The following is a 6,000-nucleotide window of genomic DNA, read 5'->3' as shown; positions in this document are numbered from 1 at the left end:
TACTACATATTACCTTCAATTCTGAGCATTAGACAGAACACGACACTATGTATGAGCTATGCTGTGCAAAACTTGATATAATATGGTACTATTTCTGTTATTGAGTTGCAAATATCACACATGCACACATACAGTATAATGCTATTTTTTTCCTCAGAATTTACCTGTTTTGCTGCTCAAAATTTTCTGCAGGAATGTGGATGTATTTGAATGTATCCTATTTAATCAAATAGGTTTTGATGCTATTATAAAAATGCAAAATGTCTATTTTTTCTACAACCACAAAAAAGCTAGGATGCTGTGTAAAAAGTAAAAAAAAAAAAAAAAAAAAGATGCAATGATTTTCAAATCAGTTGAAATCTTTATTTTAAAAATAAATATTTCTGAGATTCAACAAATTTTGTTTTTGAACCTTTTTTAAATTAAATTTGGGCTTTCTGGTTTTTCACATTTTACACAGTATCCACACTTTTTTGGGAAAAGGGTTGTAAAGGCATTTTTTCCCCCCAGAAACCTGAAAAAAAACTATTATTCATTTGAATGTTTGGTGTACTATTGTGTAGGTATTGTACTCTTGTACTTTAGTCTTGAGCTGAACTGGATGATGAATGACATCAGTGTCACATCTCATCAGTGAGTAACTATGATTATGTGAAGAAGCTACATTATTCTCTGTATTACAGGGAATTACCCTTGCTGAATGTAAAGCATGTATTATCTCTGATATTAAACATACTTGAAAGTAATTGTGTTATTCTTTTATAAGCCTGTTAAGCACACTACTTATCATAGATCACAGCTACTTTCAGCTGCCCCCTTGTCACAAGGGGTCGCCACAGCAGGTACTGCTGCATGTTTGATCTGGCAGTTTTTTGCCATTCCTTACACAACCCCAAAGGGGATTTGAGTCTCCAGCTAGAACTGAAAAAGCAAATTTTCAACTGATTACATTAACCACTACACTATAGAACCATCTACCAAAGAAAAAAAGTAAATAAAAAACTGCAAAAAAGTAAAAAGTAAAACTGCAAAAGTGCATGTCACAGTTTGAAATAGCTATCACTAACACATCATCACAATCAAAAAATACTTTGCCTTTTGATTTACAAGGTTACCAAAATAGAAAATCTAGTAGCTGTTCCATAACTTATCTTACGGTGAGAGTGTGTATGGCCATTAGATGGAGCAGATGGATGTGCCCCTCTCAGTGTTTCCTTTTGCAGTCTCCTGCAGTCATGCAACACACAACATTGGCATCACTCTGACTGCTTAACGCAGTAAAAGGCAGAGCACTCTTCTCAGACTTACTAATTGAAATTAAAATATGGCCTCTTAATTCCCGCTGCATGTAAGATTCCACTGCTCTACAAAGGAGTACTTGCACTCATAAATGGAGTATGTGGAGTAGAGGTTTTTTTTTAAAATCTTTGCACAAACATGAGTTATTCTGTGGCAAAGTGGTTAACACATTTACATACAAAAGATCTCAGATACAAATGTGCCCACAGGAGTCACAAGATAGTGTACTAGTGCTATCCAAGCCCAAATAAAAGGGATGATTGCATCAGGAAGAGCATCTAGTGTTGAATCTGGGCCAATTTTATCAGCTGCAGTGACCCTTGGGAAATAACTGAGTAAGCAAGAATTCAAAGTGTGACTTCATGTTGATGTGTGCATGGGGTACAACGACTGAATAAAAGTCCCTCCATGACTAGCTTACACTCCTATATGTAACACAAAAAACTAGCTACTGAAAAACACAAAGCATATCATGCATTAATTTAGACCTTGTTAGTTGTGCCAAACAGCAAACAGGGGATACAGCTTGATCAGGGTTTCATAACATCAAAACTAATTCTTCCAGTCTGAAGAGCAGCTTTGTGCTTGCTTCTTTTTTTTAATTAAAGGCTCCACCAGCCCTGTTACAAGAATGTGTGTCTTACCACATCCTGCAGGCAAGGCAAGTGTGCAGCACGATGCTAAAAAGCTGGTGCAGCCTCTGCCTGTCCAGAACACAACTGAGTCTTTTGGTTTGTCTGGTGCCTTTAAAAGTGTCATTAAATTAAAAGAATGATTTCCCTTTTTTTCAGATAGCTAGCTCCTAGATTCAAGCTTTAACCTCAGGGACTGAAAAATGAAGCTAATACGGAAGCAGACTAGCATGCAAACACCTTGAACCTCCAGACAAGGTGATTCCAATTGCCAATGATTTTTCACAGTTAAAGGCTGTATTATAACAAACAGCATGTGCGTAATTGCCAGCTTAATCCATTCACTCGCTAAATGGGTGTATTTCTGGGTGTAATGTTCCAAAGTAATATGTTACATGATACTGTAATCACATTGCATTTTTCAGAAATGAACCTAAAGTTACAATTATGTTGTTGCTTACATTACAAAGGTTCTTCAGTTATCTGCACTTTGGGTGGCTAGAAAGAAAAACCATCAAACCGTGCCTTTTCTTCCTGCTTACTTGTTCTACAATCAGCTAATTTCGGTTCATGTGGAGTGAGGAGGACAATAAAGTAGAGGTCTACAACTTTTGAGGAGTGGTGATATATTTCAATTGTATTGCACGAAAAGACAAGTGCGCAATTGTAAAGTGCAAACTGCATTAAGGACAGGAACAACTGCATGGTATCATCAGCTCTTTGCAAACAGTGGTGTTAAAGCTGCGTGTATGTCAATCCCAGCCCAGCAGCCAGACCCTGAACTTTAACAGGTAACAAAAGCTGCGAAGAGCAGTCAGGCTAGCAGCATTAACCTCCATTTGTACCTGTACATGTTTCTATAGTGGAATCACAGTGGTGACTGCTTTGAAGTCTTCTGTGGGCTTGTTTTAATCTTTGCTTTATGTTGCCAGTTTGTGTTCAAACTTAGACACTAAAAAAAAGATTGTATGTGCGTCCTCATTGGGATAGATATTTGTGTCAGCTTGTGGGACTGTAGTTTAAGATTTGTGTTGTTAAGTGGTAATTATGTAATAACTAATGATTAAATGGAGAGTGGAGTATACAGAGTAAAAAGAGGTGATTGAAAAAGAAACACTCAGTGCATCATGGGAACCTCCCAGTCGCCTAGGCCTGTTGCAGTGTAATTAAGGGATGGTTCACACCTGATCCAGCCCTAACTATAAGCTTGATCAAAAAGGAAAGTTTTAAGCTTAATCTTAAGAAGAGAGAAGGTGTCTGTCTCCTGAATCCAAACTGGGAGCTGGTTCCACAGAAGCCTGAAAGCTGAAGGCTCTGCCTCCCATTCTACTTTTAAATACTCAAGGAACCACAAGTAAGCCAGCACCCCAATAGACCAAATCGCTCTAGTGGGGTGAGACAATACTATGCGGGCTTTAAGATAAGATGGGGGCTGATTATTCAAGACCTTGTACGTAAGAAGAAGGATGTCAAAATTTCTTTAAAACTATTTTTTTTTCTTTTTTTTTAAGTAACAACTCCAAAACAGCTGATAGCAGACTGACTCCATACTATTGATATTTTTTTTTTCACTAACTGCGAGTGGTCGCAGACCTGATCCCAGTCTTTAAAACAGCCATTTAGAAGGCAGCAAGATCACAAGTTCATTGCACACGATTGTAAAAACTTTGTTTGTGCTGTGGTCTACAGCCACAGTTTTCCATAGTGTGACTGTAGCATTACAGATAAAATAAAACTGTTCATTCTGGTACAAGATACTCTCTTGACCTATGTGTCTGATTTCTGATGACATCTGTGTGGGTGTGTATACCAGAATGTGGGGAGTTTTCAAGTTTTGTTAAGGCTTAAAGTTTCTGTCACTAGAGGTGTGGCCACGTAAGACAGGTTGTGCTGACTAAGCAGCTGGCTATCTGCTAGGCTCCACCTGAGCTTATTTGAGTTACTGTGTTTCAACACTTCATTTGTGGCATTCGGGTCTTTTAAGTCCACCAAAACAGAAATAATGCCAACTGTAAGATATCACCACACTGATCAACAAATTAGCCTAATCAGGCAACCCATCTATTGGTTGTCCTTTTAGGAAATAGGGATGATCTCTTTTACACTATATGTGAATGTGCCTGCTTAATAACTCTTTCTTAAAGTGTTTAACATGTAATGTAGTATTAGAGTATAATCTTAGATGAACTACTGTAGCTCATTTAAACAACAGTTATGTCCCAAGGTTTAAACAGGCTACCACATACTCACAAAAGCTATCTGCTGTAAGGACTGTGCCCATTTGTACACAGAGGGGGAATGTGATCGACTGGTTTCACAAATGAACTTTACTAAAAGCAGAGCCTGTTTTATATCCCATCTAATAATCATTTATATCAGTTTTTAATTCGAATCATACCAAATAATACTATTTATTTTTTTCTGGCCAGAACGCTGCAGGAATGTTTGATTTGCTGAGATGAATTTAATCCTCAGATCTTCTGGAAAAGCAAAGACCTTTTGAGGAAGCACCTGCCCGCTGGCACAGGATAATTTCCACAGTAAACACTGGAAGAGTGAGGAACGTCATCCGGAGCACAATAATAAGGGGTTTTCCCGCAGCCATGTTTACCTCAGAGCAACTTGCCCCTGGAACAGCTGCATAGACGTGCTCCCAAGTACATTACGGAAGAATCCTGCTGTGTCTCTTGAACAAAGTTTCATAAGCAGTCTTTAACTAAGGACGGTGTAGTTACTGGTAAATTAAAATATTATAGTAATGAATTATTTGACTTTAAATATGTGAGTTAAGAAACTGCTAAAGAAATAAGCTGAATTCAGCAAACAGAGGCTGCCATCTTATATACTACAGTATATATTATCTGATCAAAAGTGCTATTACAGTGAATTCCACAAACTAAGCTACAATACAGTTGAACCAGTTGCACTTTATGACTGCAGTACAAAGAGGAGAATGCAGGAAAATATACTAGGAAAACTGAAGCTCAACTAAAACTCATGAACATCCTGGAGGAACAGCAGAGGGGCCTGTTCAATACATCGGGGGCGCTCAATTGTTTCTTGTTTATTGACAATCACTTTGTCTTTTATGGCAAATGTAGGAGCGAGATTTTCTCTCAGTCAATGTGTGACAGAAGACAGAAAAGGTTCCCACACTGACAGGAAGTCAAAGAGGGGCCACTTCTGATGCGGAGGGGGATCAAAATTGAGGAAAGTGTGTGCGCGCGTGTGAACTAGGTATTACTCATCTTATGGGGACAAAAAGTAAGTTTGTGAGAGTGTGTGTGTATGTTTAAATAAACACACATGCACACTTATAAAACATGCACATTTTCAGTCACATGCAGTGCACACTCACATTAATAATGGGAGTTGAAAGTAGCTATTGGCAGCATGTATGCTTTTGGCACAGAGGTGGTCAGAAGCGCATTCACTAAAGGAGACCCACGCTCCCTTTCTTTCCCACTGTTGTTCAGGTTATCCTGTGGGGCCACTTATGACCCTTCTGCAGGCAGGATGCAATGCCTGGGGACCCCAACAGAGCTGTACACAAGCATCCGCCAAGCCCTGGGAAGAAAACAAGAGCTGATGGAAAACTAGAAGAAAGGAGTATAAAGAGAAACAGCAGTTAGTAACCAGGACGCACTCAATAACACTCACCATGCACCTGCAGCCTGTGTGTGTGTGTGTGTGTGTGTGTGTGTGTGTGTGTGTGTGTGGTGAAGCAAGGTTGTTCCTTTACTGAACTACAGCATAGCACAATCCCCACACACAGCACAGGTGGTCCAAACAAAAACCTGTGAAGTGTTGCCCAGAGAGTAATATCCCCACGTTGTGTGTTGTATAAAACCCCCCATAGGAAACAAACACTTCCGGTGTTGCAAGATTTATTGTTCGGTGCGCTTATAGGTTACAGTATACTGTGAATGATATCTTCCTTATATGGTTCTTTGATTTATTCTTAATATTTAATAGCAATTTAGCACGCACAGGAGACATATAAGGGTCATAATTACTGCTAGATAACTCAAGGACATATTGTTTTGTGTTTATTGTCTCACTCGCTGAA

The sequence above is a fragment of the Archocentrus centrarchus genome, chromosome 24 (genome assembly GCF_007364275.1).
Source record: "Archocentrus centrarchus isolate MPI-CPG fArcCen1 chromosome 24, fArcCen1, whole genome shotgun sequence".
NCBI lineage: Eukaryota > Metazoa > Chordata > Actinopteri > Cichliformes > Cichlidae > Archocentrus > Archocentrus centrarchus.
The sequence above is the reverse complement of the archived record's forward strand: the minus strand, read 5'-3'. Positions refer to the sequence as shown.